Source organism: Adiantum capillus-veneris, chromosome 18 (assembly GCF_014529385.1).
Source record: "Adiantum capillus-veneris isolate H3 chromosome 18, ASM1452938v2, whole genome shotgun sequence".
Lineage (NCBI taxonomy): Eukaryota > Viridiplantae > Streptophyta > Polypodiopsida > Polypodiales > Pteridaceae > Adiantum > Adiantum capillus-veneris.
In genome coordinates this window covers 124,764,915-124,787,343 of record NC_140948.1, presented here as the reverse complement: position 1 = coordinate 124,787,343, position 22,429 = coordinate 124,764,915, and the positions used below count along the sequence as shown (strand labels likewise).

General features: G+C 41.0%; 1 pseudogene; it reads right to left on the bottom strand.

Moving 5' to 3' along the window:
- Window positions 1-18,065: 18,065 nt before the first annotated feature.
- Window positions 18,066-18,390, bottom strand: LOC147436359 (protein EMB-1 pseudogene; annotated as a pseudogene).
- Window positions 18,391-22,429: the final 4,039 nt, after the last annotated feature.

Genomic DNA, 22,429 nt, shown 5'->3' with positions numbered 1-22,429 from the left:
TTCTTATCTATGAGACCTCAAGGAGATGTTTTTTGTTGACCCGCCATAGAGTGGCACTTGAGATGTTGTAAAGAGCTTTTTGATCAAGATCAAGCCATGCATTGCCCCGTTTTGGTGTCAGTTCTCCCCTTACCCCCTTCTCTTTCTCCATCTCTCGTTTTCTCTTCCGTGATGTGGGCTATGTGGATGTGTGTGCTCACCTAAAGCGGCAATGTTCATACGTGGAGAGAGTGAGATATCATTTATGTGTGCATTGAGACGGTCGAGATGGATAGCGGTGTTGTGTGAGTACTATGTAGTGATCTTGTCGGGTGTGTGTACATAGATTTGTGTGCAAGATGGTTGGCTAGTTTGAGTTGGTCATTTTCAAGGTGTTTTTGAGAGGACAAGTGTGTTGTGAATGCCTTGAGCTATAAAGAGGCCTTGTGTTGTGTGCTAGGTGTGTTCCCCCATTTCTCCTCTACATCTTCTGGTGCCCCATTGAGGAGCATGCTGATTGCTCTCGTTTTAAGGTGAACTGATGGTTTTGGTGATACTAGAGGTGCAATTTTTGAAGACAAGGTGTTGCTAAGGAGGATGTGGGCGAGTTTTTTGATATTCATTGGGGATGAAGATGCAAAAACTTTGCACCAAGATTATTGTTTTCTTTTGCTGGAGAGTAGCTTGTCAAGAGAAGAGGGTATGATGCAACTTTTCCCATGCCTGGCTCGTGTTAAAGCAAAGATATGGTATGGCGGGCTACGTGAAGAAGAGAAGACAGATTGGGAGGCCTTGGAAGTGGCCTTTTGGAGCAGATTTGTGATGGATGCGTAGCTAGACAAGGTAAAGCATAAGCTGGTCGGGTTGAAGCAAAGCTTGGAAGGCGATTTTCAAGCATTTGAGTGGGATTTTGAAGCCCTTTGGGGATGGCTTATCAAGGCAAATTCTATAGAAACTATTGGGGTTATAAAGTTGAGAAAATGCATGGATTGCCTGCATGAGAAGTTTCGGGACAGTGGAGATAGACGGCCCTAAGTCATATGAAGAAGTGGTGGCTTTAGCAACATGGCAGACTAAGAAGATTTTGAAGAAGCGCCAAGCTAGGTGGGGTTTGGCGAGTCAGGTGCTACCAAAGCAGGTTGATGTAATGGAGATAAGCCAAAGTTGGTGCTACAAAGTCTACCCAAGAGGAACCAAGGGTTCTATGGTTGGAGAGAGATGGAGCAGTTTTTATGCCCAAGGCCAATTAAAAAAGCTCCAATTGTGGAGAAAGTGGCACGTGGTTCTAAAGCAGGCAAAGGATGCATGGACAAGCCTAGGTATGATTGGTCAAGCTCCATTGGTGTGTGCTAGAGATCAGAGGGTGAAGTTTGTAGATGAGGCCGAAGCGGAAAATCTGGATGAGGTTCCAGAGCTCGTGATGGAAGAGGAGGTAGAAACAAGTGATAGCAGTTCTCTCACAGTTCTATGGATGCAGATACAATTTGGGAGACTGATTCATTCCATTTAAGGTATGAGGATTTTGATCTCTTGCATGTAGGTAGAGGAGTGGTAAATATGTGTGAGGAGCAAGGAGAAGTGAAAGCCAAAGTTTTGGTCATAGAACAAATAGGGAAGTCCAAACTTACAAGTGAAGACATGCAAGTGAATATGATGTGTGGTGCCATGTTGATGATTATGCTCATTAGCGTTGCAATGGAGTGTGCTACAGTGGTTCAGCATATACAAAGCTCAATTGAGAAGGATAGGGCAACTTGGACTATGGGAGGAGAGAAAACGGTTAATGCAGTATGAAGCGAGTTTCTCTCTTCTTTGTCTGAGGGTGAAGTGGTAGTCGGTAGGCAAGAAGTGCCCCCCTTCTCTTTCTCCTGCTCTCATTTTCTCTTCCGCGTGTCGGCTATGTGAATGTGTGTGCCCACCCAAACGAACGGTGTTTGTATGTGGAGAGAGTGAGATGGAGCATTGGTGTATGCATTGAGAGGGTCAAGATCGATAGCGGTGGTGTGTGAGTACAGTGTGGTAATCTTGTTGGGTGTGTGTGCATAGATTTGTGTCCAAATGTAGTTGCTTATGTGAGTTGGTTGTTTTAAAGGTGTTTTTGAGAGGGCAGGGGTGTTGTGAATGCCTTGAGATATAGAGATGCCTTGTGTTGTGTGTGGGTGTTCTCCCCCATTCCCTCTCTCCAACATGGAGACAAGGATACTCTCTCTCTCTCTCTCTCTCTCTCTCTCTCTCTCTCTCTCTCTCTCTCTCTCTCTCTCTCTCTCTCTATGAAGACAAAGGTAGGAGCTCATTGTTTGGAGATGAAGAGGTGGGAGTGGATGCTCGCGATGGTTTGTAGGCAAAGGGACGGGAGTGGCTGTTTGTGGTGGTTTGTAGTTGAAGGACGTGAGAGTGGCTACTTACGGAGACAAGGTAGCCGAAGGGTGTGATGCAAGAAGGATTGCTTCTAGAGAGAAGAAGCCATGGTGAACTTGCATGGTTTGTGGCCAATATGCCACCAAAACTAGTTGCCCTGTTGAGTGCAACATCTTTCCCTTCTCTTGCAAGTGCCATTATGGCATGCACTATGCAACACTAGCAAATCTGTCTGTTGGTCATTGTTTTGCTATCACTAGAAGCTTAAATTCATAATAATTTTTACTTATGCTAAATTGGGCACCCTATTTTGGTCATCACCTTAAGATAAGGACCAAGGCCCGCTAATAGCATCGCAAGCCGAGGGTAAGGTAAGATGGGCCATGTAGGGGGGTGTCCATTATAGGCCATGGTTGTATGATTTTTCACTAGAGGTCGGTATGAACCAATCCAAGAGGGGGGAATGCATGGTTTGTACAATAGCTCTCTCTTTTGTAGTATACATGGCTATGAGACAAATTCAAGCCCAGATGAAAAAATTAGACTACACTTCTTGTGTTTTAACCTTTCATTTGGAAAAGATTTCCATGTTGTGCAAAGCAAAGTGCCTTGATAGACTTAATAAGAAGCAAGGCTTTGACTCTGTGCCAGTAAATGGTAGTTTGAAAAATTCATAATATACAGATATAAGTTCACATTTTATGATTGGAAATGCCAAGAACTATGATGTATCCATGCAAGTAGAGATTGTGCAAGGCACGTATGACATTGGCTCACAATGTTGAGACCTTCATTGAAGGCAAGGGTTTATCACTCTATTTTTTTTATATGCATGTTTGGTTGGGATTCATTCCATTGAATCATTGTTTATGTTTCTGCTATAACATCAACTATTCTATCAAGGACATCCTTCTCCGTCTCATAGTCAAGGTGGATTCCACTCGTTATGATGTCCACATGCACCAGACTCGCATAATTTTAAAAATAAGGTACAACCTTATTTGTTTTTGATGATTTTTCTCGATGCTTCTCCTGTTGATGTCGCTGCAGGGGTTATCCATAGTTGTAACCTTTTTCTCAATAATAGTTTGAGGCTGGTATATTTTCTTGTGATCGTTGTATACAACTACAACGGCGAGCATTTTACATCATTGGCTCTATGCACAAGGTGGAGCCAATATGGATGATGCTTTCTATGGATAGCAAGTAGGCATTGCCTCACTATCAAATAGCTAATTCATGTGGCAACATGAATTGATTAAGTTGCCTCCAAGCAGGTAATCTGTTGTTTCAAACAAGAAAGAAAATCTGGTATGACTACCTTCTTTTGGGTGTTGGGACTCTTTCTCTTCTTTTCATACAAAATATGATTGTTTAAAGTTCCAATCATTAATAAGATTCCAACTTGAAAGGATCTCATGTTTTGTCTTTAGCATTGCTCATGGCTATAGGAGTGGTATTTCCACGGGTATGACCTAGCTAATGCCAAATCACTCCATGAGTGTTGATGCTTATTGATTGATCTCTTCACAGTTGCACTTTCAAGGAAAGAAGTTCTTAATCTATCAAGGGGTAGTGATAGACTGTCTTGGTCACCATTCACTGATTGTTTAAGCAATTTCCATGCAAAATCTAACCAAGGGGTTCGATATTGAAGAATCTAACCAAGTGGTTCGGAGTGCCTAGGCAACACCTAGGGTTACTAGTTCAATATTACTTGATTTTTTATCATTTCTATTTTAGTATTCTACATGTTAAAGACATATAGGGCCTTTTGAGGGTGGATTTTTAGTAATATACCTTTCAGATTTGGAAAGTGCACTTGACTCCACATAAGTGTAAGCTATATTCCATCTCCAGTTAAGCATATGATTTGGTGTAGTTTCATGTCTGAATATGCTTTGAGTGAGTTTTCCAAGTGGGATACATATGCTAGAGTGACTTCATCCATTTCGCTCTTCAGACACATGACAAGATCATGTAGGAGCAAAGAGCTTTGGGCCCATAGTGTCCCAGATATATTTTTGCACCATACAATTATAGACCTACATGGTAGGGTTTCATTTGGCACATGTTGCTAGTCACAAGGTGTACAACATGGTCTAAGAACTCATGGAGTTTGATTTAGCTAGTGTGGAGAAAGAGTTATGAGAGTCCCTCTCACTCATGTCATGTTGAGTGTTTACAATTACCTCCACACACAAGTACATTTCATACTTGATGGATGTCATAATTCTTGACATCATTATAGAGACATATTCCACATGTGGTGGAAAATATGAGTATTCAAGATTGACATTGGTGCCTCTTTAATTAATTATGTGTTGCGACAGAGGCCCTAGGTGTTGGTCAAATCTGTTTTGCAGGGCCATTTTGAGCACCTAGTATCATGACAAATTTCAGTGGCCAAAAATTATTGAATACTTAGAAAGACTTGGTAAGGTTACAAGTGTCACACAACAACAATAATGGATGGTTGTTTGTGCATATAGCAAATCTATGTATTGCTAATGAAAATATTTCATTGCTTGTGCCTAGATGATATTTATTTTTTACATTCTATTATGGTTCAAACATTTTAGCAAAGTTTTCAAGTGATAGTGTCATTCCCATGGAGAGAGTACCATAGCAATGTGTTTTGCTCACTTGGTGATTCATGCACAATGCATATGCAAGTCATTCATGATGGCTTAGCAAAGGGCAATCCGTACTAGCCTATCCTTGCTCAATGTATTCCCCTTCTTGGCCTTGCCCTTGTGCCTTGGCCTCTAGTCATTTATGCCTTTCACGATGATGTTAAGACACTCATGCAATTTGCTTGATGTGGGTAATGAAATGCAAAAGATGAGTGCTTGCTCTCGCTCTCTTTGAAAGAAACAAGTGAAAGTGGTCAATAGTTTTACACTTATTGACTTGTATACTTTTTTTGTAAAACCTATGATGATGTATGTATATAAGTCTCCTTTTATGAGCTTGTAGAATTTTTGAGATGATCAAGGTAATCATTGGAACTCTTAAATATGATTGCATTTGATAGCTGAGCGTGATGATTAAAAACCTTTGTAATTTGAGCCAAAGCATATAAGTCATTTTTGGCTTAATTTTTAGCGAGCTTTTGTAAGTGAGTTACAAGAAACAAACAAAGAGTGATTAAGAATTGCATTTTAGTGTATTTGTATTTTGTATACAAGTATTGATTTTTGAGAGCATTGTGTCCCTAATACTAAGTATGATTATGTTTGAGATCTTTGCAATAATCTACGCCTAAATCTTGTGTGCTGCTTCTTCTTGTACCATTCATTGAGCTTAAGATCTAGGACCACTTGTAGTTTCTACTAACCATATTAGACTAGAGTGTTACAGTTGGTAGACCTAAAATTGCGTAGACACTCCATTTTTTCACAACACGATCGCGAGTTATCATTGACTATAAAGCAGGAGTTAGTTGCATAGCCTTCTTCTCAACATGTAGTTAGCAGTATTTAAAATTCAAAGCATCCATGTTGTGTGATCATTGCAAATTTCATAACACTTGTGCCATTGCAGGCTCTTTTGACCACTTCTTTGTTATTTCTAGATTAGAGAGACAACTGAAAGAGGTGTGTTTGATCTTTCAAGGGTCTAGAAGGCCGTTCATGCTTGTTGAGAGACTGTAGGACTTTAGGTATGCTAGAAGTAACGTATTTTGATGCAGTGCCTTTGAAGATTATACTAGGGTTATAATCTCCAAAGACACTCATAGCTGCTTTTTGTTCTTTCTTTTTGTGTTTATAATAATTTCTTATTTTTCCATAAGTTAGTAGATTCAAGGCTAGGATAGATCTTTAAACACATGCTTGATTTATATAAAGCTAAATCCAAAATCATATTTGACATGCACTCAACCGTAAATTGACAACAAATAGGTTTGGATTAGTGTATAGCATGATAGTTGATAATTTTTGAATATTTGGATTCAACTGCCACTAAATAACCCTAGTCTTTGACTACACTATCAATCTATTTAATATGTATATTTTATGAGATATTGTGTAGAAATATTTTCTTCTAGTTATACAAGTGGCACGAAACAAGTGGAGATCATCATTATCTTCACACACCCTAGTGGCACTGACACCCTACATGGACCAAGAACACATTCTTAGGTTGCTCAACTCCTCTAGATCATAGCTAAAATAGCCCCACATAATTTCCAGTCAAATTTTGAAGATTTAATTAGTTTTAGTGTTTTAGAGTGCTAAATTTGAAAATCGCTTGTGTCCCTCTTGCAAAAGTGATTTTTAACTCTAGCAGGCTAATAGAAACGTGACTAGGGGCTCGGCACGAGCTTGAGGTTACTTTGTACATTTTTGTTTGGAGAGTTTAATACATACTTACACTCACAATTGTGAGTTTGGGTGGTGGGTTGGGGGGGGTGGGGGGGGGGGGGGTGTTTAGAACGAATGGCAATGACTAGATGTCTAAAAGGAAAAGAGTAAACCTCTTCCAAATGATATTTTTGTAAGAGTAGTAAAGCTAGCTGTGTGGATACGGTTTTGGTAAACAAAAGATCTTACAACTTCATTGAGGAATTGATCCTGTATTACAATCCTAGTCAAAGAGAATGAACTCAAAACAAGATCTTCCATACAATCACTTAAAGAGGTGATAAGGAATGTGCACCTCCTATGGTGCCTGCACATAAAACACGAAAAATAGGGAAATTTATGGCGATGCGGAGAAGATATGCAAAGGTTGGATTGGTTGAGGATGCCAAACGCCATGAAGATACAAGTTCATATGTGGTGGATAAGCAGACTACTCAATTTTGAAGTTCTAAACTACTTCCTATATATATGATCACAAACTCGTGTAGTAATCACTAATCATGGGGCTCACAATGAGTGCTAAGATGTAAAAGTGTCTCACCTAGTATTACTTAGGTGACTAGAAGTGAAATTAGTTGCCGATTAAGTTTTGGGTGTTACGCGCTCTTGCTTCCCTCTATGCATGTGTGGTTGCTCCACTCCTTGCATGTGTGTGTGCAAGTAGAGAAGATTTGTATGCATACAACAACCATTTGCATGCTTTTTGGCTCACTACACAGATGTGCACAAAAAGGAGTGTGTGTAGAATTAATTACGGCATGATTGCTGTGAGAAGATTGCCCCCCATTCACAAGAAGATTTAGAAATTTTCTCATGTAGGAAAATGGAGTCTTTTTCAGTGTTTTTCGGACAATGCGCAACATCATGAGCTTCTGCTCGAGAGGCATCGCATACCTAGCTAGGTATGCGATGCCTCCCTCACAGAAGCTCGTGATGTTGAGGTAAGTCACAATGTGAGAATTATTGTGAGAATATGTCCAAAACTTCTTGTGATTGTAAAACCACTTCTTGAATTCATTGCTAGAGCTTATTGGTCTGTCTTTCTCTCTCTTATGTTCAAACCAAAATGACAAGCTAAATGGTGACAACTATGCACATTGAAAATTGACATTGCAACTTTGTTTTTGAAGAAAGGTCCTGAATGGAAAAGAGACAAGGCTTCTTCAAACGGAGAACAATCCCTTCAACACACTTTGCATAATTCCACTGATTTTGCCTATGACAATGCACTATGCTTCAAGTCTTTTGTAGATTTTGTAAGGGGGACTTTTTTTTCCATCGAGTCATCGACCTTGCCCATAGGCCACAAAATGATGGAATATGGAGAAATTAATTCTGCAAATATGATCTCTAGGATCCCTCAAGAGCAAGAAATAATTGCACTGCCGAGGTCCACATATCATGAGCTACCAACAATCACTGGATGCAATTAAAGTTCAAAAATAAATCAATGACTTTGGCGACTCCCTGCTGACCATGTTACTTTGTTGATGTCAAACTTGACAAAAACCCAAGCGCTCGCCTTTCAGATAGTGGGAAAGATACGATGTATCCCTTTTGGGAGGTTCTCTTAAGGCCTGTCACTTTGTCTTTGCCCTTGTGAAACCTATCGAAACCAGTTAGCGCCGGTGCGGACTAGGTTTAGCACACTACAGCTACCTAATCAACTTGTCACCATGCTGTATTTTTTTTATAAAATCGGCTCCAACAGGCTATATGAGCTAAGATCGGGTTCACAGTGGGTGGCGACAGTAAATGCACGCTCACTAGCAGCGAATCACGGGCTCGCATGTCAGAGCAATTGTTCACAGTGCGTGACAGCAATGTCGAGTGTCGAGTACCAGTGCACGGAAGAATTACTGCTTGTGACGTCCAACCCCCCTCCCCAAACGAATTCCACCCTCCACGTCATCTAACATGCTTGACGTGGCCATTCTCTTTTTCCTTCACTAGAGCTCGCAACCTCCAACGTTCACAATAGGCTTAAGCCTTAACGTTATCAAAAAACAAACTTCGACAAACAAACCATCTCCCAACAAAAATAAATGGCTCAATTTCCAACCCCCCTCCGTCGGCCCCTCCCCCCCCCCCCCCCCCCCCCGCCCCCCAAAAACATAAAATGGATCCTATTCTTTTGTGAGCCCTTCCAAAATCAACACAAAGAACGAGGTCATGTTCCATTGTATTTTGAGAGCAACTTCAAGCACATTGGGTAATGTCAATTTTTATCCTTGATTTTTATTACCCAATCTTTGCTAACTTTTTTGTAACCTTGTTTGACATGCTCTATCTGTACTAAAAAAAAATTTAATGGCGTTCTTGTAGGGTTAAAGCGTCAAGTGGGCAACAGTGGTGCAAATCGGCTCCTTCAGGTCACATTCACTTATGTGATTCTACTTTCATGCATTGATTGAAACTTTCTGTGCACATCTTTACCCTTTTTTTTTTGCGGTGTAGGTACAATGGACCCCAACACAAATCTCAATGGGAAGGTGATGATCCTATTTTCTCCCAATCTCCTCTCACTCAATCTACTTTCTATCCATATCCCCATCCTTCTTTCCACATGGCTACCAAGCCATGTTGAACTCTTCCTCCATTTCTCCTAATTCCCCCTTCATGCTTAGACCCCAAAATTATGGTTCTCAAATTCCACCATCTCATCCCTCACCTCCTCTAAATGCTCATAGGCCACATTCTCTTATTGCTACAAACCCCTTCTCATCCCTCACCCCCTTTGAGTGCCACTAGTCCTAACTCCAACATGGATGAGCTTCACAACCCCTGGGGGATTCACCATGGAAAACTTACCGCACCATGTAAGTGCAGGGGAGGGGGGTCTTTTTACAAGTTACATAAGCGTATAAGTTAGAAGCAGGCCCCCAATAATTTATCTCCCAAGCTTAAAATAAGGAAGGGGGTATCATATTTGAGGGATGGGGAGGGAGGGGGGGGAAGGGAGAAGTGAGAAAAGGGAAAAATGAGAGGAAGTTTTTGTGTTTCAAAATCATGGCTTCCCAAAAGAGTCTGCCTCAAACTTGTGATTCAATAGCTACAAAGATACACGCAAGACATTGCTTTGTATCAATTGCTTGTTTTGTGATTATAGTTGATTTGTTGAGGGATGAAAGCTATAAAGAGTTTATATAGATGCCAATTTACACGGAGAACGTAGCCCAATTTTATAACCATGTTTTTTGAGTAATTTAGATGGGTCAAAATCGAATCAACAAAAGTGGTTTCTTAGTACGTTGCCAGTCACTATGCTACATGCTCTTTGAATAAGTTTACGCAGTTAGATCATGTGAGACCTAAATTTTATATGTAAGATAGGGGTATGATAGTTTTATGCATTGATATACGTATAAGCGTAGAAAGGGGGGTCATATTCCCTAATATGATTCGTATAAAGGGGTTTTATCAAAGTTGTCCGCTCGAAGGTGGCGTCCCGTTTTGTATATAGAGTGAATCCCCCGGGCACAACCCAAGGCAAGCCATGCCAAATCATCGAACAAAAAAGAAGCCGCCAACGAGGAGGTTGGGCTACAAAACCAAGCCATAGAAAAGAAGCCCAAAGCCTCGAAGAAGAAGGGCACCATCAACTTGGGAGATGATGATGACGGTGACAACAAGACAAGCAAGTGGAAAGATTGGTGGGTGGACCAACTTATTCATGTCTGGGGGACTGCATGAATGAGGAGTTCAATAATCTCGGGAAGCAAGGGATTAATTTGTGGAAAAAGGTGGCTACTAAACTAGCCGCCACTTACCCTGACTTTGATAAAGATAGTAAAAGTTGCTGCAAAAAGTGGCAAGTAGTGTTACAATAGTACATGCAGGACAAAGCTCATAACTCAATTTTTGGCAATGACAAGAGGCATTTATGCAAATGGTTTGACACAGTGGATGACTACTACCACACCAGAGCCATTGTTACTCCTATCAATCACGCTTCTTCATCAACAATGGAGGATGTTACCCCAAAAATTGGTGACAACATAGAAGAATACCCACCCCCACATCAAGAGAAGACCCAACCCACCTTGTCCTCAAGCCATAGAGCAGATCCAAAGTATGAGGAGTCCTTGGCCGAGATGGTCGGTACAGAGAAACTTCTCTTGGAGAATCTCAAGGAGATTGCTAGCCAGAATATTGCCTTGGAGAAGGAGGGGCTCAACATACTAGCAGCAATGCGTATGACTATGAGCGATTTTTTGAAGGAGTTTAGGGGGGTGATAAGTAGTTCTAAGATTTCCATGCTTCAAAGCTTTCAATTTTTTCAAAGTTTTGTTGTAATTTGTCAAAGCTTGCATTTGCATGCTTCCAAAGTGAATTGTAATTTTTCAAGGTTTTAAAGTATGTTAAATATGTTAAAAATTTAAGTAGACTATCACTAAATATCTTGTAGTTTATCAACAATTGCAAGATTCAATGGCTATATCCAAGGAAACAGTTTTCTATTGTGCATGGTTGTGTTCTTTGGCCATCTATGAATTGCTAAAGGAGCCCAGCGTTCGCAATGATGAGTCCATAGTGCAAACTTGGTTGCATGTTTTCAAGTGCATGGCGTAGTCTGTAAGCCTTAAGAAGATCGCCAACCAAAGGAGGGTCATGAACAATGGTGAGCATGGGCATACCCATGTCTACAAGTGTTTGTTTAATGTTATCTCCTAAGTGTATATAATGATGGCATGTTCAAGAGGCGCCTAAGGGTCAGCAAAGAAACCTTTAATTGCCTTTGTGGGAAGCTTGCACTATTCATGTAGAAGAAATCCACAAACTTTTGCAAGGATCTTCATGTTGTAGATAGAGTAGCCCTCACTCCTAGCAGGCTTGCTACAAGAGATGGACTCTTGGGCGTTCGTGACACTTATGGATGTTCAAAGAGTACATCTTGAGGGAAATGTGCTTGATTTTTGCAAGGCAATTGTGAAATCTTTCCTTAGGAATACGGTACATTAGACGGCCTTCACGCTCTCGGCGGTTTGTGACATTGGCGTGCAAGTTCGGATTGAAAGCGGAATCCCCTTTGTTGTTGGTGTGATAGATGGTTCCCACATGCCCATCATTTCACCAAGGGACAACCATGTCATCTACTTCATCATTTAAGATCGGGTTCACAGTGGGTGGCGACAGTAAATGGCTCCTATTCTTTTGTGAGCCCTTCCAAAATCAACACAAAGAACGAGGTCATGTTCCATTGTATTTTGAGAGCAACTTCAAGCACAGTGGGTAATGTCAATTTTTATCCTTGATTTTTATTACCCAATATTTGCTAACTTTTTTGTAACCTTGTTTGACATGCTCTATCTATACTAACAATTTTTTTAATGGCGTTCTTGTAGGGTTAAAGCGTCAAGTGGGCAACAGTGGTGCAAATCGGCTCCTTCAGGTCACATTCACTTATGTGATTCTACTTTCATGCATTGATTGAAACTTTCTGTGCACATCTTTACCCTTTTTTTTTGCGGTGTGGGTACAATGGACCCCAACACACATCTCAATGGGAAGGTGATGATCCTATTTTCTCCCAATCTCCTCTCTCTCAATCTACTTTCTATCCATATCCCCATCCTTCTTTCCACATGGCTACCAAGCCATGTTGAACTCTTCCTCCATTTCTCCTAATTCCCCCTTCATGTTTAGACCCCAAAATTATGGTTCTCAAATTCCACCACCTCATCCCTCACCTCCTCTAAATGCTCATAGGCCACATTCTCTTATTGCTACACACCCCTTCTCATCCCTCACCCCCTTTGAGTGCCACTAGTCCTAACTCCAACATAGATGAGCTTCACAACCCTTGGGGGATTCACCATGGAAAACTTACCGCACCATGTAAGTGCAGGGGAGGGGGGTATTTTTATAAATTACATAAGCGTATAAGTTAGACGCAGGCCCCCAATAATTTATCTCCCAAGCTTAAAATAAGGAAGGGGGTATCATATTTGAGGGAGGGGGGGGGAGGGGAGGGAAGGGAGAAGTGAGAAAAGGGAAAAATGAGAGGAAGTTTTTGTGTTTCAAAATCATGGCTTCCCAAAAGAGTCTGCCTCAAACTTGTGATTCAATAGCTACAAAGATGCACGCAAGACATTGCTTTGTATCAATTGCTTGTTTTGTGATTATAGTTGATTTGTTGAGGGATGAAAGCTATAAAGAGTTTATATAGATGCCAATTTACACGGAGAACGTAGCCCAACTTTATAACCATGTTTTTTGAGTAATTTAGATGGGTCAAAACCGAATCAACAAAAGTGGTTTCTTAGTACGTTGCCAGTCACTATGCTACATGCTCTTTGAATAAGTTTACGTAGTTAGATCATGTGAGACCTAAAGTTTATATGTAAGATAGGGGTATGATAGTTTTATGCATTGATATACGTATAAGCGTAGAAAGGGGGGTCATATTCCCTAATATGATTCGTATAAAGGGGTTTTATCAAAGTTGTCCGCTCGAAGGTGGCGTCCCGTTTTGTATATAGAGTGAATCCCCCGGGCACAACCCAAGGCAAGCCATGCCAAATCATCGAACAAAAAAGAAGCCGCCAACGAGGAGATTGGGCTACAGAACCAAGCCGTAGAAAAGAAGCCCAAAGCCTCGAAGAAGAAGGGCACCATCAACTTGGGAGATGATGATGACGGTGACAACAAGACAAGCAAGTGGAAAGATTGGTGGGTGGACCAACTCATTCATGTCTGGGGGACTGCATGAATGAGGAGTTCAATAATCTCCGGAAGCAAGGGATTAATTTGTGGAAAAAGGTGGCTACTAAACTAGCCGCCACTTACCCTGACTTTGATAAAGATAGTAAAAGTTGCTGCAAAAAGTGGCAAGTAGTGTTACAATAGTACATGCAGGACAAAGCTCATAACTCAATTTTTGGCAATGACAAGAGGCATTTATGCAAATGGTTTGACACAGTGGATGACTACTACCACACCAGAGCCATTGTTACTCCTATCAATCACGCTTCTTCATCAACAATGGAGGATGTTACCCCAAAAATTGGTGACAACATAGAAGAATACCCACCCCCACATCAAGAGAAGACCCAACCCACCTTGTCCTCAAGCCATAGAGCAGATCCAAAGTATGAGGAGTCCTTGGCCGAGATGGTCGGTACAGAGAAACTTCTCTTGGAGCATCTCAAGGAGATTGCTAGCCAGAATATTGCCTTGGAGAAGGAGGGGCTCAACATATTAGCAGCAATGCGTATGACTATGAGCGATTTTTTGAAGGAGTTTAGGGGGGTGATAAGTAGTTCTAAGATTTCCATGCTTCAAAGCTTTCAATTTTTTCAAAGTTTTGTTGTAATTTGTCAAAGCTTGCATTTGCATGCTTCCAAAGTGAATTGTAATTTTTCAAGGTTTTAAAGTATGTTAAATATGTTGTAAATTTAAGTAGACTATCACTAAATATCTTGTAGTTTATCAACAATTGCAAGATTCAATGGCTATATCCAAGGAAACAGTTTTCTATTGTGCATGGTTGTGTTCTTTGGCCATCTATGAATTGCTAAAGGAGCCCAGCCTTCGCAATGATGAGTCCATAGTGCAAACTTGGTTGCATGTTTTCAAGTGTATGGCATAGTCTGTAAGCCTTAAGAAGATCGCCAACCAAAGGAGGGTCATGAACAATGGTGAGCATGGGCATACCCATGTCTACAAGTGTTTGTTTGATGTTATCTCCTAAGTGTATATAATGCTGGCATGTTCAAGAGACGCCTAAGGGTCAGCAAAGAAACCTTTAATTGCCTTTGTGGGAAGCTTGCACTATTCATGTAGAAGAAATCCACAAACTTTTGCAAGGATCTTCATGTTGTAGATAGAGTAGCCCTCACTCCTAGCAGGCTTGCTACAAGAGATGGACTCTTGGGCGTTCGTGACACTTATGGATGTTCAAAGAGTACATCTTGAGGGAAATGTGCTTGATTTTTGCAAGGCAATTGTGAAATCTTTCCTTAGGGATACGGTACATTAGACGGCCTTCACGCTCTCGGCGGTTTGTGACATTGGCGTGCAAGTTCGAGGTTGCAAGCGGAATCCCCTTTGTTGTTGGTGTGATAGATGGTTCCCACATGCCCATCATTTCACCAAGGGACAACCATGTCATCTACTTCAATCTGAAAGGTTTCCTGCAACTAACCATAGCCGCATATGGAATTTTGATTTTGGATGGGGCCGGATTAGTGCATGACTCCTTGAATTTCACTAGAAGTGAGCTAGGACAAAAATGTGCAAGAGGGGAACTAGGAAACTATTGTCTGTTTGGCAACTACGCTTATCCAACACAACCATACATGCTGGTGCCCTTCAAAGGGTGCAAGGAAGGGTTGTCATGTCTCAAGTACTACTAGAATTTCATACAATCAAGTATAAGGATGCCAGTTGAGAGAGCTTTTGGAATACTAAAGGGAAGGTTTTACATTCTTTTTAAAAGATGTGACATGATTCTACGCTATGTGCTAGAAATTGTAGCAGCTTGTCTTGTGCTTCACAACATTTGTAATTTCCATGGAGAATCTTTTGATATGGAGTGGGTGCGGAGGGAAAAAGCAGAATTGGTGGGTTATGGTGGACGTGCGGTAGAGGATCGAAGATATGGAGTGGGTGCGGAAGGAAAAAGCAGAATTGGTGGGTTATGGTGGACGTGCGGTAGAGATTTGGGTGGTTCCATCGTCTTTGATTATGCACAAGAGCTCATAAGCTTTTTGAAAATCCAGTCCACATGGCTCTTGTTCGTAGAATTCTCTGAGCCCAAGCCTTTTGTTGTCTTCTTTTGTCTCGGGCTTTGCTGCGACATCATATACTTCCTTTGGTAGAAGTTGCAGTTCTACCTGATGTCCTTCTTCGCTTTTGAATCTGTCGGTGAACACTATGGTGTTGTTCTCTTCCAACTGTTCTCTTGACAAATAGGTGGCTTTGGCAGTTTTGACTGAACTAAGATCCAGTTGGTATGGTGGTAGCTCTTGCAGCTTCTCCTTTTACGAGAGCTTCTTCTTGGCCTTCTCTGTAGCTTGCATGGCTCGTGCTAAGTGAATAGAGTGTCAAAGTTAGCAAATTTGGCAGATTCTTCTTTGAATTGTCCTTCAGTTGGAAATGCTGACAAATTGAGTCCAACTTGCTTCAAATCAATTTTTGAACATGCATAGATGCATAAAAACATTTAAAGATCAAAATTATGAAGTCCAAACAAAAAATTGTAACAAAAGTAAATAATCGTGATTATTTACAGTTGAGTAATTTTTTTAACTTTTTGCCAATTTGGCATTACATGCTTGAAGTATACATCAATTAGATACTCTAAGTGAATTCTGGGCTCATTTGGGTGCATAGGGTGAAAATGGTGCCAGATCTAGGCTCTAGGTCTTTGAAACAGTAGATGTAAAGAAATTGTGAGATTTTGAGCTCCAAATTTGTTCAAACTTGGCTAGTGGGCTTAGGACATCATGTACTTTGGTCCCATGATGGCAAAGTTGCAATTTTTTACCATCTTGGCCAAAAGTAAATAATCGTGATTATTAACATTTTCATCAAAATGAACATTTTTTGGTGCAACTTGGTTCTAGGCATGGTATAGACCCTGTGTATGTGATATGAGGTGATTTTGATCAAAAAATGTAGCTCATAACTCAGAATTTGGCTTGCAAGGACTTCTTTGTGTTTTTTGGCAATTTTCCAAGTTATAATTGATCATTTTGGCTCATACTTGAATTTTGGCATGTAATAGGTGTGTACAAGTGATAGGTGAGGTGATGATACAATTTTCAAGCCAAAATAATACAAAAGTACATAATTGCAATTATTTATAGTATTCAATATTTTCTTGCAAAACTTGGAAATTTTGACTTAAACACGTTCTATACACCTAAAACAAGTCCTAAATTGAATTTGGTAAGATCTGGTCTTGCTGGCATCACTTCGTGCTTTGTCGACTCTAAATCACCAATTTTTGTGACTACGTGGCCTGTAGAGTTGGTTAGTCACTTTTGAAGCTATGGACTTGTCCGCAACATAGTCGTGAAGCAACTCGTCCAATTTTTGCCCATTTGGAGTTAGTTTGACCTCGTATGTCAAATTTGACGCTTTGTAGTCTTTGAGATTTTTGCTTTCCGAGGGCTTGGCTTGATTGATTTTATGAAACCAATCATAAACATTGTGTATAAACCTCGTAGGTAAGTTGTCTGTGGAGTCAGAATCCAATTCTAGCATCTGTCAAAAACCTAGCTTTTCTACTTACGACCCCCTTGAGCCTTGCCGAATGGTCAATTGTTGATATAGAAGTGTTCTATTACTTTGGAGCATGCTACAGTTCAAATCTCATCCGATTTGGTTGAGCTGACAAGCCGCTATGGTCGATTTTTGGTCGTAGGTCTTCATGCATTGCTCAGATTCTAGGGTTTTTTCCAAGGGTTTAGACTAGCTACCGGCCCGTACAAAATGGATCATTGATAAGTATAGAACTTACCCCTCATGTCTTGTGTGAGACAGCGCTGAAAACAGGTGACTGTGGACTCCGAAAAATACGTGCGAAGAGGGTCGAAAAGCTCTCTCTCCAAAGGCAACAAGTGGAAATGAGGTGATTTTAGCCTACCTTGGGTATCTATACCCGGACTTCCCGAACCATTTTCCCCCAGAATCCCCTCTTAGTCCAATAGGCCATGAAATCTATGTTAGACTCAAAAAATTTCCCAATCGGATTTCTGTAGCTCACTCTGCAAGAATTCTGCAAAAGTAGGTCTGGCCGCTTAATTTAAGCTTCCCGCTTCCATCTGCCAATTTGATTGAAATTTTTTGTGCTTGTTTGCCTTGTTTTTTTTATCACCACCGTGTCTTCAATTTTTCCATTTGAGCTCCTTTGCTATTTATTATTAATTTTTTACCTGTTTATTAGAAAAATCAAAGAAAATAACAGAGAGAGAGAGAGAGAGAGAGAGAGAGAGAGAGAGAGAGAGAGAGAGAGAGAGATCTAAGCTAGTCTCCATCGGTTTTTTTTTTTACAAAGAGAAATTACACCAAAGCACGTACAGATCAGAGAGAGAGAGAGAGAGAGAGAGAGAGAGAGAGAGAGAGAGAGAGAGAGAGAGAGAGAGAGAGAGAGAGAGAGAGATGTCGAAAAAAGAACAAAGAACGATGGAGACTGGCTTAACTCTCTTTCTTTCTTTTTGAAAGAAAACTAAAAGACTTGCAAAGCTAAATAGCAGATGGTAGTTTTAATTACAAAAGCAAGAGCTTTAGTTTTACAGAAGCTAATCCACAACCAAAAACTAGTGCTAGTAGAAGACTAAGATCGCAATTCCTACCAAGCACAACAAAAAGATACAATATGTGCACTAATTAAGCTAATCTGTAGCCTAGAAACTACTGCAAGATCGTATTTCCCATCGAGCACAACACATAACTGGGGACATTTTTTTCTTCTGAGTCCTATATTTTTGACTCATCGATAGGCATTGCCTTCTCCTCAGCTGCCTCACTACCAGACTGCTCCAGGTTGGAGAGCCCACCCTTCTTTCCCATTTCGTGGTATCCTTCCATCCCCATCTGCTCTTTTCCTGTCTGCCCTCCCTTGCTGCGCCCTTCCGCACAGCGCTCCTGCGCTTCTAAGGTTTTGCCTCCCAGTGCCTCCAGGAACGACCGTCTCTCTAGTGTGGGCCTTCTGGTCAAGCTCCTCACGAGATGCCATCGTCTTCGACGATGTGGTTTCTCTTGAAAAAAACACAACACAAAATGGTGAGCAGGTTGCTAGCAAAGATAATGGTAACTGCCTCAAGCAATTAGTATTGGTTTACCTCTGTCTCTCTCAGTTTTTTTAAAAAAAAACTGTCTGAAAGCGCGCGCGCCGGCGCTCGCTCTTTCAGACTTTTTTTTTTTTAACTGAGAGAGAGAGAGAGAGAGAGAGAGAGAGAGAGAGGTTGGGTTCAGACGAGGCGGAGGTAGGGTGAGGGAATGAGGCGTGTGTCCTCTGTGGCAGACTCCCATTGTGCAAAAGAAAACATACAATCTCCAGACCGAGCGAAGCCCCCCCTTGGAAGAAACCCACTGTTGGGCTACTTTTACAGTGTCAAGTGCAGGATGCTGAATCCTGCATTGCACATTAACAGACCCCACAATCAGTTGCTGCACTGTCCCTCCTTGCCGTGCAGAGTTTGCACCATTGCGTGCCTGTCTCATATGAACATCACGGGTTGAGGTACAGAGAATGCCGGCGGGCTCGTCTGAACCCGCCCACAGAGAGAGAGAGAGAGAGAGAGAGAGAGAGAGAGAGAGAGAGAGAGAGAGAGAGAGAGAGAGAGAGAGAGAGAGAGAGAGAGAGAGAGAGGTGCTCCTACCAAGCCGGCAGTGTCGATGATGTGTGTGAGAGAGAGGGGGAAAGGTGGGGGGAAGATAGGTGCCGTTGAGGCCTGCAAGAAGATATTACGATGTCCATCGGCGAACATGAACATTGCCACAAGCATACACGACGCACTCAGACGGTTCTCATACTCCAGCTTTGCTCTACCTCAGCCACCGATCTTTCTTCTTGCTATCCTTCTACAGCAGTTCTTCAAAAACCACGTCTATACAACCTTGTTCTATTTGTGTCTTGAGCTCTCTGCTATGAAGCAAGCAGCAATTACTGGCTGAGTTGCGTGTGCGATCGTAAGCGCACGGGACTCACCTCAGATTTCCCCATGTTTTCCCTTGTGTGTATTATAAATTAGGGCGTATCTTCTTGACGTAGGACTCCCTTTGAGGCAGGTGGCATACGCCGAATCGTCTCCGAAGTCGAAGCCGCCCTTCTCTTTGGCTATTGCAGTTGCATTCAGAGGCGGAAGGCGGTGGCTCCCCAGGCTTTCAAGCCACAGCTCTCTCTCTCTCTCTCTCTCTCTCTCTCTCTCTCTCTCTCTCTCTCTCTCTCTCTCTCTCTCTCTCTCTCTCTCTCTCTCTCTCTCTCTCTCTCTCTCTCTCGCTCTCTCTCTCTCTCTCTCACAGCTTGCCTGCATCGACTTCTACCCACATACTGGCCAAAGTGGGTTGGCGAGCTCAAGCTCAAGCTACAATGTCTTGGTAGGAGAGAAGAGGCGAGCACCTCTCTCTCTCTCTCTCTCTCTCTCTCTCTCTCTCTCTCTCTCTCTCTCTCTGTGTCTCTCTCAGTTTGCCTGTGTCGACTTCTAGCCATGGTAGGTTGCGAAACAGTCCCCCAACCAAAAGCTTAGCAAGCTGGACTCGAACTCTCGCTGCTTCACATGCGCATCTTCCAATCAATTGCGCTAACAACGTAGGAGGCAGCATAGTGATGCGCGGCATAGTGTAGTGCATTAATAAAAAAAATATAACCAAGTCCCCCCAAAACCTGCCTGGCAACGCTTTCGTTAATGACTGTGTGTCATTGACCCCACTCTATTGCTCGTGCCAGCGCGCTATACTAGATGACTCCATGCCCTTCCTTTTGTCAGTCTTGTCCTTTCCCTTTGCAACAGGCATCTCTTGGGATTTGTGTCGTACTTTTGTTTTTCAAAAACTGTTGGGACGTACTGGCATTTTTGAAATTGAAAAGGGTACGATATTGAGCTAAGACACATTTTTCCCGAACACCTAAGAATCAATGGAAAAAAGGAGAGCATTGAAAATCTCCACATAAAATTTAGAATTTTTTGAGGGTTTAACACTTTAATCTGCCAAATCTAGCCGGTTTCCTTCAAGGCGACCCGCAAAACTAACCGGGAAATTTTGTGCTCTTAAAATACAATAAAGACTGGTTTTCTATGGCGTTTTTGTTGAAAATCGATCGCTAATTAATGTACCCCTGATAGTGATATTGTTTCTCATTTTTTAGAGAGAGAGAGAGAGAGAGAGAGAGAGAGAGATCTAAGCATCTTCTCTCACTTAGCATCGTTCTTTCTGGTGAACGGACATGATCAATTGCAAAACAATGTCTTGTCAATACGATGCAACTCTTTCCCTCATCTAGCTAGTAAGATTTCCATACAATCTTATCTTGAGCAGACACAAGCTCAAAAAAGATTGCATTTTGCCGCACAAAAATTAGTATGCAAAGTCACTATAACAGCTTCCCCTCTTGTTGAAACTATCATTTTAGATGTGAAGAAGGCTCCAATACTACCTTTTAAAGTAGGGCATGGCTTTGGTCTCCATAGATTGGAGCAGAATTTGCCTCGTAAAATTGGTGGTTACATGAATATTCCACATGAGCAAGGATGTAAAGCATATTCCAATTATAATGTGCTTGTCCATTGAGTGGTGAATGTTATGGCCGTTCTGATATCTGACATCTGCTATACTTTTTCAAACAATGTTTCACAATAGAAAGGAGTAGCATCTTCGATCTTCTGTGAAAGAAGCTCTTCATATGAAGACTCACGCCCTTAAGCTTTGAGGTTGTCACATTGTATGGTAAAAAGATCCTAATTATTTTAATAATTATGTATAACTAATTTTTTCCAGTTATGACGATGCCTTTCTAGAAACTTTTAGGCATAGAACTCTATAAATTTTGGTTGTTCTTTATGTAAATTGGTCCTATATTGGTCAATTAAGGAAAGACATGATTTTATTGTAACAAAAGGAGTCTTTCATAATTAATGGTGTTTGCCGGCAATGTGTCATGTAAGACGGGTGTCTTTGTATGAAGATCACAGTCTTGTAGTATAGATAGGGCAAGCCAACACGAAAAAGATGATTGCTGTATAAATGAACTAATGAGGTGCAATAAATTGCTATCAAATTGATGCTTCTAAGATGAGGAAGGATTCACATGCTCTCAAGTATAAATGACAATCAAGAACCAAAGTACCAGACACAGGAGCACTACAAATGACCTTACAAAAAGAAACTTATGATGACTTGAGCATTAAGTACAAGGCTAAAGCTCTTATCAGTCTATTAATCTTACTTTATGCTCAAAACATGTGAAGCCCAAGCGAGCCTAAGAGAGAAGATAATATTTTTAAATATTGTGTTTATTTTATTAAAATTAAACTTTTATCTTTTGGAGTTTAAGAGGTAGTCTATCCATTGATAACCCTTTTTGTTGTGGTGCATATATATATAACAAACGTACGTGCGACAAAAGGTGTAGTTGATCTTTTAGAGAAACTATACAAAAATGGTTAACCCAAACGGATTGAGAGGATAAGTATTCTTTTGACGATAAAATTTACTATAACGTGTACAAACACTTGCTCGGGTTTGTCCTTGCTCGAAAAAATTTGCTCGGTGCATGGCAACACTCGAGAAAAAGTATCACCATAACCACTAATACAAACTCATCAAATCTCATGTCAAAATGATGCCCAACATGGATCAGGATCCATGTACCTTCTGGGGCTTTTTATTTGATATTTCACAAGTGGACAAGTGATAAGATTTGAAGTACTTTTCTCTAAACAACTAGTGCCAAAAAAGTTCAAAAAGTGGGTCAAAAGGGCATAAAATAGCTCAAGGTGGAAACCATTGGAATAGACACGAGGATTGAATTTTAGTTGATCTAAAAAAGTCCAAATTCTACAAAAACTCTAAATTTGACATCAAGTAGCCAAAAGGAAGTTGTGTGCTAAGTTTCAGCTCAATCTGCCAACTAGGTACATGGAGCGCAATCCATGTTCTTTTGACACGGATTGATGCAAAATTTGCACCACATCTAAGGAATATTCCAGGGACTCTAGTGATCATTTCAAAACTAAATTGGAATATTCAAAATCAAGCAAAAAGTCCAAAATTGT